At 35.3% G+C, this 24,789-nt stretch overlaps 2 long non-coding RNA genes across 2 annotated transcripts in view; both read right to left on the bottom strand.

Annotated features, from left to right (window-relative positions):
• Positions 1-1,337, bottom strand: part of LOC128982880 (uncharacterized) — a 38,171-nt gene extending 36,834 nt beyond the window's left edge. Inside the window, exon 1 of the long non-coding RNA XR_008489754.1 lies at positions 1,136-1,337. This is a non-coding gene — a long non-coding RNA (uncharacterized LOC128982880). The remainder of the gene's footprint in view (positions 1-1,135) is intronic.
• Positions 1,338-4,533: 3,196 nt separating this feature from the next.
• LOC128982879 (uncharacterized) lies at positions 4,534-9,829 on the bottom strand. Its single transcript, XR_008489753.1, has 3 exons — positions 9,654-9,829; positions 7,961-8,096; positions 4,534-4,752 (listed from the first exon to the last, which is right to left on the bottom strand). It is a non-coding gene; the product is annotated as an uncharacterized LOC128982879 (long non-coding RNA).
• Between the last annotated feature and the right edge of the window lie 14,960 nt (positions 9,830-24,789).

The following is a 24,789-nucleotide window of genomic DNA, read 5'->3' as shown; positions in this document are numbered from 1 at the left end:
TTAGTTCGAGTCTTATCCCTTGCTGAAGACCGGTTACCGCATATACTGGCGAAACAGGTAATTGAAAAGAATGTGTATTGGTGTGAAGAATGGCGGAAGCTAGGGCGCGCGCATGGCGTAGTGGTGGAAATGGATACTGATCCGGTAAGTATACAATCGGCATTGTTAGGTGTCCTAGAATCAGTCAGAGAGGCAGAATATCGGGCGAATTTGGAAGCGGCTTTAGGATCGCGTTATCACCAAACATATGCAACCTTGAACTTGGAATTGGGTAACTCGTCCTATATCAATGCTAATTTATCTCTAAGGGCGATAAAATGGATTTACAAAGCACGAGTTAGAGTAATTTATCTAAACTACAAGCCTTGGATAGGTGATCAAAATTACGTGTGCAGTTTATGTAATTTAAGGGAAAACGAGGATGTATTTCATTATATCTGTAGGTGTCCAATCCTTGCAGGTGTAAGGAAACGTTTTCTTAAAAAAAAAGAACTTACTAGGGAAGATTTACACTCATATTTAAATGGTAGGGACTGGCGAAGTCTAGGATGTTATTTAATTAATGCATGGAAATATAGATATGAGCTTGTGTCAGAATTTAATTTTGCATAAAAAAACACAAAAATACATTGTTTGCCATCCTAACGTGTTGCAGGGAATAATGGAAAATAAGGAGAAAATAAAAATATTTTGTATGAAAGCTGCCAGCCCAGCTGACAGTCCTTTGGGCTAATGCTGATATAGTGCAGTTAAAAAAAACAAAATTATATTAAGGTAAAACACGATAGAATAAAAGTGATTCAAGGTTGTATGTAGATATTTTCTTTGTATATGGAAGAGTTATTTATGAAAAAATCTTATTATTTTGTAATGCATTGTTTTAATGAAAATAAAGCACTGGTTTCATTTCATTTCATTATTTAGGGCATTCATCTGTTATACGTCAATCAGGATTTTCAAAACATAACAGCTGATTGAATCATTTGTGAAGTGATCAGGAAAATCAACAATTTGACACCATCCTGCAATCAACACAATATGTGGGCTTACACAAGCATGGAATAGGGCCTACTCCTAGTCCTAGGCCTAGGCCAACACAAAATAAACACCCCCTAGAGGACTTCAGACTTCTTACCCTTTTGTTATATTCTTTCTTACTAAGTTAACATGGACGATTTTTATTACTTCTTACTTTATTCTAACTAATTGAAACACATTAAATAATGAATCGTAGTCGGTTTTAATTTAAAAAACCTTAAAAACAAGAACTCTGACCTGAAATAGAAAATAGAATATGATAAGTTAATAACAATATCATCCAACCAACCAAACAGCAAACAGCCTCAAAACAAAAGTAAACAAACAGAAACAAACCACGTCCCACGTCCACTCCAGAGTCCAGAGGCGAGCCTTTCAAGACCGGAAAATGCCGCGCTTCTGCGCATGCGCTAGTAACTGGTGGCGTAGCAGCAGCTATTTCAGAAAGTCACGGTCACTAACCACTAACTAGCGTCGTTGTCGTAGTATTTATCTTGACTGCACTGCAACTGCAACTAGTTCCTCATAATTATTATTCATATCGTTTGTTATTCTTTATGTTATGATCGAGTTATGTCTGAGTTGAAGTTGGGGTTAGTTATTGATAGATTTTGATTGCTGCTGTGTTGCGGAGGTCATTTATCATCGATGATTTTGTGCTCCTTCTTCAATGCGAAAATTCTGAGAAAAACGAGTAATGGAAGACATCAACACTGGAGTACTTTGTAGTTTATGTGGAAAAGTTTATTTTTAGTTTATGGACGAGAAGTACAGAAGGATTCCAATTAATGAGCCAGCTATGTTCAACAAGGCAAGGCCAATAAAATAATTTGTTTTATTCACTAGCGCTTTTGAATGGAAACCTAGTTTCTGAAAGCGCTAGTGAATAAAATAAATTATTATGTATTAGCCTTGTTGAACATTTACATTTAGTTATACATTCCATTATAAGCAAGATGCCAATAATCCTCAAAAAGCTTAGACCATTAAAAATTAAATGAGAATTGGGATCTTCTCTTTTGGAAAACATGTTTGGATACAATTGAAGATAGATAAATAGATGATAACGGTAACGTAGCCCACAGAAGTTACTTAAAATTTATTTTATAAAATAAAGGAGGTGCCAGAGGTTACAGTAAGTAAAGTAACACATACATAAACATAATCTGTAAAATTCTTCATTCAGTTACAGTAATTAAATGGTTTGGAGTTTAGCGCGGGAGAACCGTTCCAGTTTCAAGTAGATTGTTGCAAGAGTTGCAGTGGAGATACTAGTGTGATTTTCTGAAACAGCTGCAGCTGTTACAAGTGTTACGAATAACGCTTACTTGCGCATGCGCAGACGCGCGGCATTTTCCGGTCTTGAAAGGCTCGCGTCCAGCGTACATGTTTTCGGATAGCCTAGGGTTCACTACGATACTCGGACAGAATACGATTGAATCGATCTATCGAGAGTCTGCAATTTCACTATCGATATTGAATTGTGTACACTATCGATATCGGAAAATCGGATTCGAGTTTGTTGTTGGATCTGAGTCTGTGAGTATTAAGTTTTCAATTTCAATCGGACTCAAATCATCTACTCAATCCACCTCTACAACCTAACTGTACAATTTGTTTTTCAGGATTAGTTTTGCCGACGGTGTCATTTGGAGGCTTGGAGGCTGATTGACTATAATGAAGGTTTACTAATTGAAAAATTAGTTTTGTTCGTAAAATAAAATTATAAATGCCTCAAATTCAATTTTATATTTTTTATCATGAAATTAAACGGTCATAACCTAACCAAACGTGCTGATAATGAAAAAATCTAAAGGTTTATCAATCGAAAAAATAGTTCTGTTCATAAAATAAAATAATAAATGCCTCAAATTCAATTTTATAGTTTTTTAATTATAAAATTAAACTATCATAGCCTAACCAAACTTGCTGATAATGAAAAATCAAATTAAGGTTTAATAAAAAAAATATATTTATTTCTGTTCATAAAATAAAACTATAAATGGCTCAAATTCAATTTTAATTATAAAATTAAACTGTCATAACCTAACCAAACTTGTTGATAATGGAAAAATCCAAGACAAAAAATTAGTGATACGGGTAGGATTCTAACCCGGCACCTTCGGCTTATCAGCCCGGCACTCTATCCACTACACCACCGAGGCCTGTTATGGTCCTCAAAATATGAAAAGAAGTGCATAATAATACCAAATGTTTAATAAGGTGTATAATAATTCTAAACAAAATAATACAACCCCATTGTTGGTTTTCAATTTTAATTTTTAATTGCTGTAACAGTTGCAGTTCAAGTTAAAAGCCTTTAGCACCATCTGTTCAATTCATATACAGTAGAACCTCGATAACAAGTCAACCTTGATAACAAGGGTTATTTTCAAATCCCCTTGGAATTGTTTTACCCCTAATCATATGTTATTGCAAACCTCGATAAGAAGTCAACCTTGATAACAAGTCTTATTTTATAATCCTTATAAGTCTTGTTATCAAGGTTCTACTGTAAATTATAGCCTATACCATAGATAAAACATACTCCCTTAAGACTTGCGCTGCTTAGTTTAGTCTATGCCTATACACATATAATTCAAAGTCAAAATTAAGAGTAAAAATAATCCAATTATGATGAAATTTGTTACAAACGTGTAAAACAACGTTTGTTGTAGTGTTCCGTTAGCATAATCGGACTATGAGCAGAGGTAAAAATGCTGGGGTTTCCTCATGTTTGACCTTATAAAAACTTCAAACATCTTTGTAAATAATTCATTAATGTAAAAAAAAAACAAAATTATCAAAAAACATGAAAATAACTTGTTATTTTGAAGTAGATTATTAGGTAAACTTGTTGGTTCTATTTTGGCTTGTTTGTGGATATTTGACTTTAATTTTTTGTACAATTCAATACCAATCTAAGTACATTTTACCGAGAACACACTTTACCTTCCCTGTATCTTATAACGCTATATCAGCAAACATAAATATTTTAAAACAAGAGAACAAATCTTACATTGAAATGGGTGATGAGTATACTACACTTTTCAGTACCTACCGAGCTTACAAGGCAATTAAATATTTTTTAAATATTTTATTGATGGAAAGACTTATTTCAAATAATTATATTCCCACTTGGTGTGGACAATTTAAGTTTTGTTGACTGATAGGCCTACTATGATTAGTGCACTTTATAATCAAGCTTCAACTTTGTACTTGACTGTGTGGTAATTTATAATAGAATATATATAAAAGATAAATAAAATAAATAACTAAGATGTTTTTGTAAATAATTTAAATTATATATAGTTAACACAAAACGATAAGAGAGTATTTTAGTATTTGTTTTGATAAAATAAGTAAAATATCAATAGGGTTATCCCAATCGAGAGGGCTCTCAATTAATTATTTAGTTTTTATTATTATATAAAATAGTTTTTCTATCATTTGTGTTCACTTATTTACATTAAGGACAAGAACACAAGAATGCAATACAAGAATACAAGAGTACTTTATTTTACAATTTTTAAGATTGAAAAAGGCATCAATACAATATGTTATCGATTAAAAATCTTTGTTGATTGGAGTAGTTGCAGTAGAAAGATGATTTAACTTGTAACGTAGTCACTCTAGTTGCTGCCAAGACAAATATTCATCAATGCTATAGAAAGGTCTAAGTAACAGCACCTGTGATGTTCCTTCTTCAGTCTTCTAGAACAGAGAATGTTTACATGTTATTAAAATAAGGAGGCTCGTGTAGGATGAATGAACAATTCTCCTCGGCTAGACTGCAATGTTAAAACTTTAAAGTGTCTATTTGGGTTGAATGGAGCATGTTCTCGAGAAATTAACATTTGCAGACAAACTAATGCTAAAATTCATTGAACATCCACAACATTTTATTCACTTGTATTTAAGTAGGAGTTAGATAGCAGTTTTCTAAATTAACATAATTTAATTAAAATGCCCCTTTTGACCAGATTTATTTCTACCTCAAATCATGGTTCTCTCAGTAATTAACAGATCAACTTCACTTTTTTTATGAACAAAGACAGCTTATGGTTTACAAAAAATATAACCCATGCCTATTTTAAAATCAAGACTAATGCAGGTTTTTTTTAGCAATAGCAATGGTTTATCTGTATTAGGCTTAAGCCCAATTTTGATTTTAAATAGTGCCGCAGATGCTTTTATTTATGATCACATTACCTTAATCAAATACCTATATTTGCATGAAATTGGTTAAAGCTTATATGCCTATTCTACCAATGTTGCTGTCCCGTTATATTTTATCTTCCAACTAAATTAATTCTCAATTTTTTCCCACATTAAAATACTATAATCAGGGGTGCCCACAAGGGGGGGCCGTGACGCAGACTGCGTCATTGAAATTCTTGGGGGGGGCTCAAAAAATTCAAATGGGGGGGGAGGCTAAAGTTAATTGCAACAGTGTTCAACGTGACGACAATCCAAAATTCATTACGAAATCGCCAGATAGAAAGTGGATAAGACAATAGTTATATTATTGAATTAAATTAGTTAAAATAGGATTTTAGGATGGTTTAGGATTCGTGTAGAAAGTTATTATTTAAGATTAGCAAGACGTGAGATCTAAGAGAGGGAGCGCACGGGATGGCTCAACTGCTGTGATAGATAAAAGATAACGCGTGGTACAGACAGCTACACAGCAGAACGCTTTGTTGACATAAAGCTCGTTAAAATGCAATCAAGTAGCAAGTACCATAGGCTACAATACTTTACACTATTGTGTATACTCGATTACCTGAGTTAATAGGGAGAGGGGGGGGGGGGGAATGAAAAATACGGTTAATCCAATATAGTATAAAAACAGATGACAAACTCATTAAAACGCTGTAAACAGCCATTAAGTCACGATTTACATTTTTATAAACGAAATTCAATATTGCACAATCATTATTATTGTAAATTTCAAATAATTTATCTTGATTCAGTTGTACAAACGGCTACGTTTAAAATTGTAGCTAACTCAAACTCAACTAATCACTAGCCAAACATTACATTGCTATAAATAACGTAAATATTAAAGGAACCTTTAGAAAGTGTTATAAGGTACTGCTCATGGTAGACAGATAGGCTACCGATAGGTGCTGTATCACAGCATAGGAATTGATAGATAAGTAATAAAAAAGTGTAAAATTATATTTAGAGATAATTAAAACACTCTTAAAAAAGAATGTAACGAGAACAATCTTGTTATTCTCTTTCTTTGTTCTTCTGTTCATTAATAGGTTTCTCTTCAATTCATACACAAATTCAACAAGTCGCCATATTTAGGCCTACTCATTGGCCAATCACAGCCTTACTAAAGTTACCATGGTTATCACTCAATCACAGTGTACTAAGCATTATATCGTCATCATTCCCCAGCTGTTGTATCTGACTAAAATCTGTTGTAACATAGCGCACAGCAGACAGAAGTGTATAACGGAGCAGACGATTGTTGGCGCAAGCGTTGTTTCCATTTCATTTTCATCAAAGGAGCTGTGATGTTTCTAAAGGGAGGGAGAGGGGATCGTTATTTCGAGAAAGACGCTGACAATTCGTTATGGATAATCTGCCAATACAAAATTCCTTAAATTGTGGTGACTTATAAAACTCTAATTTTATTTATATAGAAAGATAAGTTTTCCAGTCCTGTACAACACTGATTCACGGTCTTTTCCCTGTAATCAAAATTCAAGTACAACTTGATACACACAGAATCTCCGGTTCCCGACCTGGATGATGGCTAGTTATTTAATTTAATTTACAGTTACATATTAGTACTCGTTATAAATCAAACCCGTTATGTAAGCCAAAGCGACACGGCTATTAATCTCACTTGGTTTTGGATTTGCTTACAAACGTGTTTGGAAATGGTCAGGGCCTACACAGTATTCTTAAAGAACATTTATGTAAACATATCAGTGACAGCTGGGAAAAGGAATCTTTATCAAAACAGCTGTTCGTAATTTCATATATGACGTGTTCTCTTAACAGATTATTAGTATTTCATAAATTAATGACGTATGTAGTAAACATGGAGAAAATAAACTAGAAAAATCACACAAAATTGTATTTTTGATCGTCCGTTATTTTATTTCCAAAATAGTGAGGCCATATTTTAATGGCTATAAGGACTCTCTCGCCAATCCTGTGGATACAATTAAACCATTAGAATCATAATCGGTACTCTAGTTTTCTTTAGAGTAGGCATTGAGTAGGCTGCATAAAATGCCTTCTGGGCCGTGAGAGACGGACATAAATGGAGATAAGACATGTTTCAACTTCTTCAATGTATAAAACATAAATAACCCAAAATATGTATAATTCTGAGCAATGTACAGAAAAAACTATAACTTTATTGATATAGATTAACTGGGTTTGAATTTTAAATATCTAAAAAAAATATAAAACTTCTTTTATAATTTTACAAATAGTGCTGGGCGGGGGAATAATGTTTCTCAATGATTGTGTACATCATTTATGGGGGGGGGGGCTGTTGCTCAATTGGGGGGGGGGTGCGTCATGAGTCTAGGGGGGGATGGGCACCCCTGCTATAATGCAGTGGGCGGTTCCAAGGGGTGGAGGGCTGTAGGAGCAAGAGCCCTCCCCATTAGAATCTGACTCTGGAAATATAAGTTTAAACATAAATTTTGTCATAAATAGGTGACAGAAGTTTTGGAACACAGTCCGAGACGTAAAAACAGTTTTAAAAATAGCAGATTTTCCTAAGGTGAACCCCTGAAACCCCCTCCTAGTGTTAATCACCCCTGATAGCCCTTCACAACGTTCTAATCTAGAACCACCACTAATATGACAACCCTACATGGGATCAGAGGCTGTATAGAAAATGTTACTACTATAAATTAACAATTTAAACAAATAAATGTCTTACCTGTTCACCGCTGGATTTATTTATTACGTAATAGAGAGATCTGTGACCACACTCCAATGCATTTGACGAATGTTGGTTAGAGGTACGCAAACTTGAAATCTGACTAGGCCTAGAGTCGGTTGATTAGGGTATGAACCTGCAAAAACATTAAAAAGCTTATAGTTAATCAATTTTAAAACATCAATCTACAATTCCAAAGAGAATAGCTAAGATATTATCGATGGAATAACTTATTACATAATATAGCCTAAACTATCGAATAAACTTAAAAAATATAGTAAGTTTAATCAATAGCCTATTTAAGTTATGTAGGCCTATAAGTTATTGAATTTCAATATTGATTTGATGTTAACTTATGAGGATTCTCAAGTAGATTATCGCCATTGACTATAATATATAAGTTAGGCCCTACCTAGGTAACTTGTATGTAGTAGGTATATATACTTAACTTAGTCAATATTATCGCCCACCAATCTATAACAGTGTGCTGTATCTTTAAAATTAACTTAACTTAGGTTAAGTAGCTAACAAAACTTACAAAAAAGGATACGATTACAAATTGAGGTCCAAGTGTAAATTTATTTGTTTAAAAACAATTACTAGATATAGCATACTTATCAACTCTTGTGTGTATACAATTTACTTACAGTAGGCCTTGTTTGTAATTATCTAAAACTAACGTACCGGTAACTTGAACTAAGCCAAAGCGAAATGTTAGGGTAGGCCTACTTTGGTATTATCCGGAGGCCAATTATTTTAGAGAGATTTGTTACTGGAGAGTCCAAAAATAACTACATAGGCTACTGTAATAGGAAAAAACCTGCTTTAATTGACTGACTGTCCAAATTTGACATGATTACAATTAGCGGCCTTTGAGTTCTGTCTCCCAGAAAAAAAGGCAGCGATGTTGGCGAGGATTGAGTTGAATGCGTCGCTGCCGCTATACTCCGCCAAGTAGGTATGCAGCACGCTGCGGCGGTCATGATAGGTTGGATTATCATAAATATGTTTATAAAACTTTCCTCGTTTCGTTATGAATTGAACTATACCAAATGAGTCTTACTTTTGCCCGCCAAATACCCCAGATACAGGTGGTAACAAGTGATGAATGCTCCGGTCAATGACCTGGCTAAGTACTTGAGGGGATATGGCGTGCAAAAGTAATTTATGACTCATCTGGTATTGTAAGATTCATAAAGAAATTAGGAAAGTCCTGCAAACAAACATATTTGTGAAAACCAAACCTAACATAAGTACTTAACTGCGCTGTGTAAGGGTGGCCTCCGGATAATACCAAAGTACCCAACTTAACCGCCACAGCACGTGTTAACGAGTCTTTTTGAAAAGCATAAATAACTTAAATAATAAGTTATTCAAGTTATATCAAGTGAAAACTTCGACTGATAGGCCTACGATAGAAATATTAAACTGAATTTCCATCTGATAGTAAGTTAAGTTAGGCCTAGGCTATAAGTTAGGTTCTCTACAGACTTGTAGGCTACCTATCGATTCAATCGCTCTGACAACTGCAAAAATTGCAACTAAGCAGCATCTTAGGAAACGACTTAAGTTAAGTTAAGCTTTCATAACTTTAATGTTCTTAAGAAACCGATTAAATCTTACTGATAATCCTAAAAATGTTTTCAAACTTCATCAAGTCCCTACGTTAACCTTATTAGGTACAATTACTTACCTTACCGCCACTCCTCAGAATCTTCTGATTAATACTTTCAAGGCTTAGAGGTTAATAATCTAAGTTAATCTATTTAATTTTAGTCAATTATCAAATCAAGGAGACAATAACATGAATGGATTTATTAGGTAACTTAATAGCCACGAATACTTAAAGTATTCGTGGTAATAACATATTTCTACCTGTACTTCTCGTGGAAAAAGCAAATCAGTTTGATGCCAGACAAACATACCTAATTGGTCAAATTCTTCCCTTAACCTTACATAGCCCCCGACGAAATCTCCTTGGCGTATAACAATTTAAATCTGTTATATGTGTGTTGCACAAGTTTCCATCTCTTTTAAAGTTAATTCCATTTTAAAATCTAATTTACGTGTATCGTGTACCTGGCCACCTCCAACAACTATAAACTATTGCACACAAAAATGACAATGTCAACAATAACAACATAACACGTTAACGTAAACAAACAAACATAGGATACGATACGAGACGAGATACGATGATTCCACCGATGATTCCGTCGTCATAGAACCGATTCGACTTCGACTTCAGTAAGAAAGAAATATCGCAGAGTCACGATTAGATCGATTCAATCGTATTCTGTCCGAGTATCGTAGTGAACCCTAGGCTATCCCATGTTTTCTGTGGTCCATTCCATAAAGAGTCAAAACAGGAGTCATTCAGTCTAGTCTAGTCCGTCCGAGTCCGAGTCTCGACGGTCTCGACTATAGATGCGCGATTGCGAGATGTTACAATCGAAACTTTTCGATTGTTTGAACCTCTCGAGACGTTTCGATTGTATTTTTGCTTAGCGAGAGGTTCTTACCGAGAGGTTTTACCGAGATGTTCGTGACGATAGTTTCGTTTCAGCACGGCTTCTCTACTCTCGTATCTCGCATTCGTCTAAAGAACCGAGAGGCGAGAGGTTCTTACCGAGAGGTTTTAACGAGATTTTCGTGACGATTGTTTCGTTTCAGCACGGCCTCTCTTCTCTCGTATCTCGCATTCGTCTAAAGAACCGAGAGGCGAGAGGTTTTTACCGAGAGGTTTTACCGAGATATTCGTGACGATTGTTTCGTTTCAGCACGGCTTCTCTTCTCTCGTATCTCGCATTCGTCTAGAGAACCGAGAGGCGAGAGGTTCTTACCAAGAGGTTTTAACGAGATTTTCGTGACGATTGTTTCGTTTCAGCAAGGATTCTCTTCTCTCGTATCTCGCATTCGTCTAGAGAACCGAGAGGCGAGAGGTTCTTACCAAGGTTTTAACGAGATTTTCGTGAGAGACAGAAGGTTCTCATAAATGTTATGTTAACAGTATTTATTTACCATTACCCATTACTTTAAAATAATTTTCTATTTCATATGTCAACAGTATATCTTGTGCATAATAGTCTACTATTCTATAAGAATCTAGAAAAAGAACTAACATCCTCGTGACAACTCTAATGAAATGTAGACAGATGCGAACAGACGTTTAAGCTTAACGAATGCAACAATCGAGAGAAAAATCTCGATTGTACAAACCTCTCGCTAAGCAATCGAAACAATCGATAAGCGGAACATCTCGAGAAGGAACATTTCGATTGTTCAAACATCTCGCAATCGCACATCGAGCCTCGACCACGGCCGCTTTTAACTCCAGGCCACGGCCTTCTTGATACTTGATACTTGTGTGCTGCGTCGTTGACCGACGCCGACAATGTCGGATAGACTGCGTTTTATATATATACAGGGTGAGTTTTTATTATCAACTATATACATATATGTTGATATATGTATATAGTGAAGTCCATGTTTAGAGGTATTACTCTTTGGTCTTTGTGTATTCTCTTTTAAGTGTATTTGATTTCCGATTCAGAATAAAATATGTCGGCTCATTAACTGCAGCCTAAATGTATTTCTGTCGATGTTAATTACAATTTATAATAAATAGTATTGAAACTTCAATTGTGTTTTTATTTAAAACATGAAACATGGTGTCTTATAAGTGGGATACAAATAAATTCAAGTGCGTGAGTAATAAATTAACATAAAAATGTGTTATAACAATGAGTGAGTCGGAAGATGAAAACGTGCTTCAACAAACTGAACAAAGGACTGTGTCTAGAAAAACTGAAAATTTCACAATGGTTCCATGCAATCTTCAGAATTTTAATTTCGAGGGCAATTTAGCCGAAAATTGGAAGCACTGGTATCAGAAATTTGAGATTTATCTCTTGGCTTCTAACCTAAATTCTGAAAATGACGCTAGGAAGGTTGCTCTACTACTACATAATTTGGGTGACAAATGCATAGACATTTTCAATTCGTTCAACCTCTCATCCGAAGATGCAAAAAAGTACGACGTGGTGGTAAGTAAATTTGAAAACCATTTCTCGCCTAAGAAAAACCTCACGGTTCTGAGACATAAATTTCTAAATAGGAAACAGCTGCCATCTGAATCCATCGATAGTTTCTATACAGACTTAGTTAACTTGAGCCTTGCTTGTGAATTTGACTCTGTCCGCGAAAGTCTTGTTTGCGATGTCTTAATATCAGGGCTTAACTCTCAAAACCAGAATGTCAGGGAACGATTATTGAGAGAGCCGGAGATTAACTTGGAGAAGACTTTAGCAATCTGTAAAGCTGCTGAACTGTCTAAACAACACATCAGAGAACTTGAAGCAGAACATAATGTCCATACAGTAAACGTCCATAAGCAACGAGAGAGGGGTTACCAACAACCACAAACGTTCAGACAGAAACAGGTTCATCAGGACCAACGGAACAAATTTCATCCACCGTCACAGCAGAAATCAACTGGGACAGGTAGGCCTAACAAAAGTACAAGTGCTAAGAAGTTTATTTCAAACTGCCGTAATTGTGGGAAAAATCACGGTATTAACAAGTGCTCTGCGTATGGCTTAGTGTGCTATAAGTGCGGTAAAAACAACCACTTTGCCAGTGTATGCAAATCAGCCAAAAAGGTTTGTGAAGTAGGCCTAAGTTTAGATTCTAATTCGAGAGATGTAGCTATAAGGCAAGGTAGGCAAGACAGTTCTTCTAAAAGTACTTGTGCACAAGAATATTTTTCAATTGATACGGTATCGCTCACGTCTGAATCTATATCTAATTACGTGATTGACAAAAACTTTTTATTCAGTAATATATGTTCAGTTAATGATTCTGTTCCTAAAAATTACATGTGTAAATCCAGGGCTAATGAATGGCTAGAGAATTTGAACATTAGGGAACACACAATATCTTTTAAAATAGATACAGGTGCTCAGACAAATATCATCCCAATTGATTTGTTTAATAGGCTAGGCCTATCAAAGGCATTAATACGCACCTCAAATATAAATCTTAGTACACTAACTGGTGAAAAAATACCGGTACTAGGTATTATAGATTTAGATTGCTCTTTCAACAGGAAAATGTTCTGTATTACTTTTGTAATAGTTGATGTGAAATGTTCGCCAATTTTAGGCTTAAATTCTTGTCGCGTGTTAGGTCTTATAGCAGCCTACAACGGTCAGGTATTGTCTGATGTTAAGAACCAAAGTGTAAATAATATTGCTCTAGGTCAAAATATGCATAGGCCTAATGAAAGTGTACATTCTGTTAGTAGCATTTTGAATGAATATAGCTCACTTTTTGATGGTAGTATTGGTAACATTCCTACAACAGTTCATTTGTCATTAAGTGAAGATGCTAAGCCTATTATTGAACCATGTCGTAGAGTACCATTCGCTTTGTTAAATCCTTTGAAAAATGAACTTGAATTAATGGAAGCTAATGGAATTATTGTAAAAGAAAATGAACCTACAGAATGGGTTCACAGTTTAGTTTTGATAAACAAAAAAAATTCTGGACTAAAGGTAGTATTAGATCCAAGAAACCTGAATAAGTATATACAAAGAACACACTGTCAAATGCCAACTATAGATGAAGTGTCATCAAAGTTTAATAATTGTAAGATATTTTCAACTCTTGATGCAAGCAGTGCATTTTGGATGCTTAAGTTGGATAATATTAGTAGCAAGTTGTGTACGTTTAATACACCTTTTGGTAGATATAGATACCTTCGTTTGCCATATGGTATCTCAAGTGCACCGGATATATTTCATTCTACTGTATCTCAAATATTTGAAGGTATTGATGGTGTAGTCACCTACATAGATGACATTTGCATAGGTGCTCCTGATAAACAAACACATGATTTAAGATTAAAGGAAGTATTAAAAAGAGCTAAGGATTTTAATATTAAGTTTAACTCTAGGAAATGTAAATTTGCTGAGAGTGAAGTTTTGTTTTTGGGTCATCGGTTTACTGAGTATGGTTTAACTCCGGATCCTTCTAAGCTTAAAGCTGTACAGGAGATGCCAATACCTAAAGATCGTAAAGACTTAGAAAGATTTTTAGGAGTTACCAATTACTTATCAAAGTTTATTCCAAATTATTCGACTGTAACATCTCCTTTGCGAGTTCTTTCACATAAAGATGTTTTATTTCAATGGAATGCCGAACAACAAAATGCATTTTTGACTTTAAAGTCTTTGTTAGTATCTCCTCCTGTTTTATCATATTATGACCCAAGTAAGCCAATAACATTGTCTGTAGATTGTTCCTCAACTGGTTTAGGTGCTGTATTGTTATGTGGTGATAATCCAATTGCGTATGCGTCTAGAGCGCTCACTAAGACTCAGTCAAATTATTGTCAGATAGAACGAGAAATGCTAGCCATAGTTTTTGGTTGCACTAGATTTCACCAATTTATTTTCTCTAGGAAAGTAACTGTTGAAACTGATCACAAACCCTTAGAATGTTTGTTTAGGAAGCCCATTACTGCTGCTCCTTTAAGATTACAGCGAATGATGCTAAAAGTTCAACGCTATGACTTAATTGTTGTATACAAGCCAGGTAAATTGATGTATATAGCTGATACACTGTCACGTGCAGCACTTCCAGTAGAAGGTAAAGAAGATATTGATGTTTTAGATGAGGACATCATTTGTGAGGTAAATATGTTAAAATCTTATCTTCCCGTGTCTGAAAGTAAACTAAACCTGCTAAGAGAAAAAATCAGTTCAGATGAATGTCTAGGTATTTTAAAGATGTATATATCTAAAGGTTGGCCTCAAAAGCCTGAAGTCAGTAATATGGTTTTACCATTTTGGAGTATTAAACATGATCTTCATGTTGTAGATGATCTTGTTTTCAAAAATCAATCTATTGTTGTACCTAGTTCACTTCATAAAATGATGCTTGAAAGTTTGCATTGTGGCCATGTAGGAAAACAAACATGTGAGATTAGGGCACGCAATTTATTGTATTGGCCCACCTTACATAAAGACATTGAAAGTTTTGTAAATAAATGTAGTGTTTGTGCTAAGTTTAAGCCTATGAATGCAAAAGAACCGTTGATGTTTCATGATGTACCAGATTTGCCTTGGCATAAAGTGTCAGGTGACATTTTTGAGTTTGATAACCAATATTTTCTTGTACTAATGGACTATTATTCTAAATATATTGAGTTAGTATCTTTGTCAGACATTACTTCAAAAACTGTAATCGAGAAATGCAAATCAATATTTGCTCGCCATGGAATTCCTGTTACTTTAGTAGTTGATTCAGGAAGTCAATTCACTTCTAACGCTTTTCACGAGTTTTCTGTGTTGTACGATTTTAAGCTAGTGATAGTTAGTCCAAAACACTCTCAATCTAATGGTCAAGCTGAGTCAGGTGTCAAAATAGCGAAAAATTTACTGAAGAAAACAAAAGAATCTAAGTCTGATGTGTATCTTGCATTGTTAAGTTATCGTAACACTAGTAAACAATATCAACCTTCACCAGCAGAGTTAATGTTTAGTAGAAAACTCAATGGCCTATTGCCACTGTCTAAAAGTAGTTTGCAGCCTAAAGTAACAAAACCTAACAAAATTTTGTCAGACAAGAGAAAAGATTGTATTAAAAAGTACTATGATAGAAATAGCAAAGAGTTACCCTCTTTAAATGTAGGAGACAAAGTGTATTTTAAGAAAACTGTTGATTCACCTTGGACATCAGGAAAAGTAGTAAAAAAAAATAGAATCCCCAGATCCTATGTTTTGTCTGATGAGAAAGATAAAATGTTTGTAAGAAATAGGAAGATGATTAGGCCAGATTTGTCTAATGATACAGGTAATGAAACCATAATGCCTGAAACAAGTCCTAAGTCAGATTCACAAATCAGTTTGTCAGGTACTAATGGTAATAGCCTTATTTCTCCGCAAAGTAGTCCAGTGTTGTTTCAAAGACCAGTAGGCCTAACTCCTAGAATTTCATCAGAAGAACAAATTGTTAAAAGTTTCGATGGTTGTGTAAGCCGAAAGGGTAGATTGATAAGAAATCCAAAGAGGTTGTCTTATGATTAGGTTTTGGTGTATATTTTGTTAGACTTGAAAGGAAAATGTTAAAGTTGTATTTTGGAAAGTTAAAATTTTCAATTTTGTAAAAGAGAGGGGATGTTGATATATGTATATAGTGAAGTCCATGTTTAGAGGTATTACTCTTTGGTCTTTGTGTATTCTCTTTTAAGTGTATTTGATTTCCGATTCAGAATAAAATATGTCGGCTCATTAACTGCAGCCTAAATGTATTTCTGTCGATGTTAATTACAATTTATAATAAATAGTATTGAAACTTCAATTGTGTTTTTATTTAAAACATGAAACAGTCCCCCCCCCCAACTTTTTTCTACATTTGTTCAAATATCAATCCCAGACCACTTCCAAACATTGTTGGGTAGTAAGTACTTCATTTTGACTAGGTGGTCATTTCCGGCCGCCATCTTGGATGCAAAATATTTTTTTCAAATGTAAAGGTGGGGTTGTGACCCATTATTTCGAACTAGATTTTTACCCTGATTAAAATGACGCAAACAGTTTAAAAAAATCTTGATTCATACCAACGTTATGAGGGCTTTTTAAAACTTTATTTTTAGCCCATTTTAACATTGTGCATTTACAAACTTAGACCATAATCTCAAAATAGTGCTAGATAAAGATAAGTATACACTACCAGTCATTGCCAACCTATTTCCACTTGGTAATGAATGATGTATTTTTTTCGGCCGCCATCTTGGATCCGCCATTTTGAAATGGGATAAATTATTTTAAATATGAAGTGTGTGTTGTGACCCATCATTTCGAATTACTTTTTTAAGTTGACTTCAATTCCATGATCCAATTTTCATTTTTATATTTCGATTTTGAAATATTAATATTTTTAACAAAAATATTGCAATGTTTCATAAATAAAACTTGATAACGAAAAATGGATAGCGGCATTGAGTTAAGCTTAAAAAAGTAGTTCGAAATGATGGGTCACAACACACACTTCATATTTCAAATAATTTATCCCATTTCAAAATGGCGGATCCAAGATGGCGGCTGAAAAAAAATACATCATTCATAACCAAGTGGAAATAGGTTGGCAATGACTGGTAGTGTATACTTATCTTTATCTAGCACTATTTTGAGATTATGGTCTTAGTTTGTAAATGCACAATGTTAAAATGGGCTAAAAATAAAGTTTTAAAAAGTCCTCATAACTTTGGTATGAATCAAGATTTTTAAAAACTGTTTGCGGCATTGTAATCAGGGTAAAAATCTAGTTCGAAATAATGGGTCACAACTCCACCTTTACATTTGAAAAAACTATTTTGCATCCAAGATGGCGGATCCAAGATGGCGGCCGGAAATGACCACCTAGTCAAAATGAAGTATTTACTACCCAACAATGTTTGGAAGTGGTCTGGGATTGATATTTGAAAAAATGTAGAAAAAAGTTGGGGGGGACATTTAAAACTCACCCTGTATACATTTAAAATAAACACTACTATTTACATACATATAAACTTAATCAGGCTGTGGCGGTAAATAAAACGTGTTCCCCATTTTTAAAGAAGGGCTTTTATATAACTTTTAGGGGCTCTTCACTCAGCTCCTCCAGCGAGTACAGTGGCCTATCTACCAAGCTATTTCTGATGGCTGTTTTGAAAGAGGTGATGTTCATATCCCGAACCTTATCCGGCAAGGTATTAAAAAGCCTTATGGTATAGCGGGGATAGCTCTTGAGGGTGCGGGTGAGACAACATCGCGGCATGTCAAGGTGTGTAGTGCTTGCCGGGTGTCATAGCGCTGATGAACTTCTCTTCGGTCAAACAGATGGACATTCTCTTTCAGAAGTATTAGGATGTTCAATACATATTGACTAAAAACTGTAAGAATGTCCAGATCTTTAAAAAGGGGCCTACAATGTTCGTTGTAGTCGGCTGACATTATGATTCTACAGCTTTTTCCTGGAGTAATAATATGTCCTGGTGCTGCTGGTGAATGGCCCCAAAGTACCAAGCCGTATATAAGATGGCTATGAAACAGAGCATGGTACACAGTTATCAAGAATTTCTTCGGGATGATGTTTCGAAGTTTCCTTAGGAGGCAAATAACCCTAGATAGCCGTTGCTACCAGTACACTATCGCCGAACATTTGCCCGAATGTTTCGCCGAATGTTCGGGTCAGATTGCGACCACGAATGTTGACGAATGTGCAGCCCGAACCATCCCGAACTAACCAAGTACACTATCGGCTAACTTCGGTCGAACTGTGCTGAACCCAATATTGTGTATTCGGGGAAAACATTCGCACCAAAATGTTTGCAACACGCTAACTTTGAAGACTATTCTAGAAAATTTTAGAGGAAATTCTATAATTAATTGTCGTTTGGTGTTAAGACACCACTTGAATGTATCCTATTTTTCTTACTTCTCTGTGGTTTAATACTTTAAAATTAATTATAACATTTTAGCGAATTTCCCTATAGGGAAGTAGCTATTACCGTAGGTGGCATGGTAAGACCTAGGCCCGGGACCGATTTACTATTTCATTTTGATGTCCCCAGAGGCCAAAAACACCATTCGTTCAAATTTGTATATATGTGTTTAAATATATATATATATATAGACATATGTGTCCGTGAACGCAATAACTTGAGTAATTTATGTCCGATTTTGATGAAATTTGGTTTAAAGGTGTATAGCGGGAAAAACTTGAATGAGTTCGCAAACCAGCATGATCGGACCATGGGAACGGGGTTTTATGGGGCAAAAATTGGCTTTTCTCACTTTTGACCCTCAAATCACAAAATTTCCCAATTTCTCTTTAGACCTTTTTAAAGAGCTTAATAAAATTAAAAAGTTGTAAATTTAAAATTCCCATGTTATTCTTATGGAGAATATTGTAAAATGTTGTAGTTTGCTTGTTTATGGATATATTTTGATCAAAATTTGCAAATTAATTTATTTCACACTAAGCTATTAATATTTGACTAAAAATCCACTTTATTAGTTTCCTTGTAGCAGCAAACCTAGGTAATCATTAAACCTTGTGTTATTTAAATATTTAATGAGAATCAATTCAGACAAATGGAAATTCGCTTAGTCGTCAGGTTTGCTGCGGCGGGGGTATTTATTACAATGTTTGTTTTCTTAAGTTATATTCTATATATGTATATATACAATTAAATTATCCCACGGTCACAGAACAGGCTCACTATGGTAGGCCTATAGTTAAAAAATAACATTGTTTCCTAGTTAAAACACTAAATACCTACTTTGTTTAATTTTTCTATATAAGATCTAGTAGTAAATAGGCCTAATTAAATAACAAAAACTAAAAGTAACTACACAACCACTGCAGTTAAGTGCAGTAAAGAGAGCGTCCGTGAGTACGAATGACAGCGAGTGTGTACTGGCTGTGTTCGTGCCCGTCTGCGCTCGGCATTCGTCCTAGTTCGTCTCCTTTGATTCGCGACGGGAGACCGCAAAAAAAGCGAGCGCACCCGAACACGAATGTTAGCGATGCGAACTACCCCAAATGTACACGAGCACACCGAGTACACTATCGCGTTCGTCTTAGTTCGCCTACATTCGGCGATAGTGTACTGCAGGCAATGTGTGAGCTCCAGCTTAGTTTGGGATCCAACCAGAAACCTAGAAGTTTGACCGCCTCATCTCTTTCGGTTAGTGGCTTCAGTGTGCAGAGCAAGGACTGAGTTTTTTCTGCATTTAATTTCAGATAGTTTGCTGTAAACCAGTTCTTGGCCAGCTCCAAAAGATGTTCAGCTTCAATATGCAGTTGCTCAATGTCGCTTCCTCTAGATATCAGGGGGGTGTCGTCAGCGAAAAGGAGGGTGGAGCCATTTAGCCTCATTCGTTCACCGCCACACTAAAAAGGAGAAGGCCGAGCACCGAGCCCTGTGGCACTTCATGTGAGATACTCCTAACGCAGGAGAAAGCCCCATTTATCGCAACTACTTGCCTGCGATTTGCCAGATAACAGGACAGGGACTTCAGCATAGTTCCGCCCGGCACACCATACTTTGCTAGTTTGCCTATCAGTAGCTTATGGGACACTACATCAAACGCCTTGCTCAGATCGCAAAGTCTAAGGAGGATTGACTCATTATGTTCAAAGGCGTCAGTAATTGTCTCAACAAGACTCAACAGTGCGGTGGTTGTAGATCTACCCCCTCTAAATCCATGTTGTGCACTAGAGAGAATGCTGTTTGTCTCAAGATAGGCCATGAGTTGTCTTTTCATGACCGTCTCCAGCACCTTAGAGAAGACTGGGAGTATGGAAATAGGACGAAAGTTTGATAATAGCTATGGGTCTCCCTTCTTAAAAATATGTATGGTTTTGCTACCTTTAGGGAGTCAGGAAAAACTTCGAACTGGCAACGTCGCAAGTGGTGTTGTAACAACTGTTTTTGTATGGAAGCAGCTAATGGTATTTGAGTATTTACGAAAGATTGGCTACTGGACTATGACAATATTGACTCCGCTTAAAATGTACAGATATAGATTCTAATTCATAATGTTTGTATTCAATTCTGTATGTTTTATTTTCAATATTTTAATAAATTTATGTTCTTAAATTTAAATTTAATCAATAAAGTGCTAATTAATGAGCTGATGTCACCTGTCTGCCATGTTATCTTATGGGACATCTGTCACAGACCCGTACCGGCCAAATAATTTTATCTCGTTTTTTTTTCAAAATAAGTTTTTATGAACTATTTAATCAATTTACTCAACTCATAATTATGTTTTTCATACAAAATCTTTATTATTTTGTGTTTTTATGTTTAGGCCCAATGGGATGGTTGGCCCTTCAGCAAAAATTGGTTGGTTGGCCAACCGTAAACTGAGTGCCAAAACATACCGTTGGCCAACGATCGACAGAAACGTTGGGCCAACGATTTGCCAACGATTTTTGCTACTTGGGTGGACACTGCGGAGACCAAATGAGGGAATCTTACACCATAATATGCTGTGTGGTTCACCATAATAATCTTACACCACTCCTCCTTTTAATCCAAGGAGGATGAAATTATCCAACAATGCATCAATCCTTCTTTTAGAAGGATGTTTGTAGAAGGATTGCCTTGGATTGAAAAACGGAGCAATATTCAGTTCTATAGGGAGGTTTATTAAATTGAAGTCAAACCACTGCTTGATTATTTGCATCAGTAAAATATTTTATTTCCAATTCCTCGGCAGTTGAGCTAAACAGGGCTACAGACGTATCATCCGCAAAAAGGCAGCCCTCCCCAGCCTCGTGCCTCAACACACTTGAAGGCAATTCATTTAAATCAAGAACAGTACAGGCCCAAGAACAGATTCCTGGGGAACCCCACAAATGACGATGTAGAGGAGACAAAGGGTCGAGCACACCCAGAACTGTCAACTCCTCATCTGACCTCAACAAACTGTTCCCTCTTATGTTACTTATGTAACTGTTACGGAGATATGAGGAGAACCACTCTTGTACCAGCCCTCTCATCCCAATGGAATCCAGTTTACTGAGAAGTAGATCGTGGTTTACGGTATCAATGGCTTTGCTCAGATCAAAGAAAATCCCGAAGAATTTTCTCCTGAATCTAGAGCCCTTACTACTTTATTTATTAGGGTAAACATTGCATCAGTTGTCGATTCTTCTTTTACAAATACTGTACAAATTGATTTGTAAACATAACATTATTTTTTCTATGGTTGAGATTATAGAGTTATGGGTCTGTAGTTATCACACATCGTTGGCTCGCATTTTTTAAACAATGATTTCATAACGGAGGTCTTTAACGAGTCAGGGAATATTCCTGTTATAAACGAACTGTATGTTCATTACATTTGCTAGGGGTTTAGAAATTAAGTGTCCAATTTCTTTAGTAGTAGGTTCGAAATTTCGAAATTTCTTTAGTAATAGGTATGAAATTTCGTCAGCTACAGAAGATTTTCATTTTTCATTTCCTTAATTATTTTTAAAATCTCATTCTCGTTTGAAGAACGAATCTCTTACTGAAGAAATGACGTTTAAACAGTGGACTCCTTCGGGTGTGCCCCGCAGTCAGAGCAGACTAGGACTATACTGATTTAGAGTCAGTGTACGGACACCTTTAGCTCCCTCAGTGTCAGTAGCTTGTGTTGTAACAGCTGTTTTGTTTTGAGGCAGCTAATGGTACTGTATACTATATTTGTATATTTTTTAAGAATATGAAAGCTTAGTTTCTGGGCTATGAAAATATTGACCTCACTTTAAGTGTACAAAAATAGATTATCAATTAAATATTGTTTTTGTTTTTAATCTTTTAATAAATTTACATTAAAATGAATAATATGCGAACTAATGAACTGGTATTACCTGTCTGCTATGTTATTATATGGGATGTGTGGCGCTAGACAACACTACTTGCACGGTGAAAATTCTACAAGTGGAGTTAAAGGTGGCCGTGCGTGCTTCCATCATCGAGATAAATAGATAAAAAATTGCATAATATTATTAAAACCTGTGTTTTAAGTTATTTTGAAACATTATAAATTGTTTTTGATAGTAAATAAATTCTAACTTATTTACCTCTTTTCAAGCTATGATTAAAGGTGAAGATAGTCAAGTTTCCTGGTTTGGAGATACAGTATTGGTTTAGTTTTAGGTTTAGCCCTATGGCATTTGATTAAAGAACGATCATTGGTTTATGATCTTGTTAAAATGGGTTGCTCGTAAAATAAATAAACAAACTTACGCAATCATAATTTTGAATTTTTTTTTATCACAATTTTATTTACAATCTGTTCATTTTTAGAACATTTAGCAAATACAATAACAAATTTTAATAAAACGTTAGTTAATCTCTGTCCATTGACAGAGCTAACTTAAAAATATTTCAATGAAAACATAAATATGTAAATAAACAAGGGAAAATTAAATTGTTCAAACAAAACGTGTGCTTGGATCCAAAACATGAATCCTTTTTAGCCTGTATATACTGGTGCTGTTGTCCAAGAGGTTTAGAGCCAGGTGATTAGGGTGATTTTCAAGTTTCTTTAGATATTTTGCACTAAATTTGGTTATTTCCTCTTCAACCGTAGGAATTCCACTGTCCTCGTGAAGGATATTGTTATTAACATACCACGGGGCTTGCAGAATGAACCTTAAAACTTTTGACTGAAATCGTTGGATAATGTTTATGTTCGACATACTGGATGTTCCCCACAGTTGGATTCCATAAGTCCAAATTGGCTTCAGTATTACTTTGTATAGTAATAATTTATTTGCAATGGTCAATTTTGATTTACTATTTAGGAGCCAGGAAAGATTTTTAAATTTTAAATTTAGGTACATTCTTTTATTCCAGATATGGGTTTTCCAGGTTAATCTTTTGTCAATCGTCATGCCGAGATATTTCACATCGTGGGATTGCGGAATTTGGACATTATTTAAGGTTACAGGAGGACAAGTACCTAATCTGGTAGTGAAGGTCACATGAGTAGATTTGCTCTCATTCACTTTTATTTTCCATGTTTGCAACCATTCTTCTAAGTCATCTAGGGAATTTTGAAGATTAAGTGAAGCTACCACTGGATCAGGATGGGACGCTAAAATAGCTGTATCGTCAGCAAAAGTGGCCACAGAAGTATTCACATTTTCAGGTAGATCGGCTGTAAACAGAGTATATAGTACAGGTCCGAGAACACTTCCTTGGGGAACGCCAGCTTGAATTGGGTACAATTTTGTAATGCTATCTCCAAATTTAACTCTGAAATATCTGTCGGTTAGGTATGATTTAATTGTCATATAAAATGTATGAGGAAGATTCAGTTTGAGTTTATAAAGTAGGCCTGTGTGCCAAACTTTGTCAAAGGCTTGACTTACATCGATAAAGACAGCTGTACAATAGTTCTTTTTCTCAAGGTCTTCTTTAATTGTATTAACCAATCTATGTACTTGTTCAACTGTGGAATGCTCCCGTCGAAACCCAAACTGATGATTTGGAATCAAGTTTCTGTCCTCTACTTCTTCAAGTAGACGATTCAAGAAGAGCCTCTCAAACAATTTGGATGTTATTGGAAGTAGACTGATAGGTCGATATGAACTTGCTTGTTGGGGTGGTTTTCCTGGCTTTGCTATCATGATTATTTCTGAAACTTTCCATTGTGACGGGAAATACTCAGTCCGTATAATTGAATTAAAAATGAGTGTCAGGTATATGAATGCTTTTCTAGGAAGCTCTTTCATTACTTTTCCCGTGATTAAGTCGTATCCAGGGGCTTTAAACAGTTTTAATTTGTTTACAAGTTTACAGACTTCTGAGGGAGTAAAGGGCTTTATTGGAGGTGATAACTGATTTGGTGAGTCAATGAACTCAAGAATTTCGTCAAGATTATTAAAATTATTATTTTGATTTTGATTGGGAGTAAACACTGCGGCCAAGTGGTTTGCAAACACTTCAGATTTTTCAATATCGTTTCTTGCCCAAGTTCCATCGGACTTAGAGATAGGCGGTATCAGGATATTTGGACGGTTCATCCCTCTAGTAGCTTTCCATAAAGAGTAGTTTGTTGTTTTATCAGGTGACAAATTACCTGTATATTCAGAAAACCATTCATTTTTTAAATTTTTCAGATCCCTCTTAAGTTCTTGAGTTGCTCTGTTAAATTTAGTTTTGTCTCTCGGATTTCTAGTCTGTTGCCAAATTTTGAATTTTTTTTGTTATTTTTGTTTACCATCAACAAAACAACAGGATGACGCCATCTTCATCTAGCCTCTAAATTGACAAG

The sequence above is a fragment of the Macrosteles quadrilineatus genome, unplaced genomic scaffold, assembly GCF_028750875.1.
Source record: "Macrosteles quadrilineatus isolate MER2022 unplaced genomic scaffold, UCM_ALF_1.0 Scaffold_1__1_contigs__length_201487025, whole genome shotgun sequence".
In the NCBI taxonomy this organism is placed as follows: domain Eukaryota; kingdom Metazoa; phylum Arthropoda; class Insecta; order Hemiptera; family Cicadellidae; genus Macrosteles; species Macrosteles quadrilineatus.
Note: the sequence above shows the minus strand (reverse complement) of the source record. Positions and strands in the feature narration are given on the sequence as shown.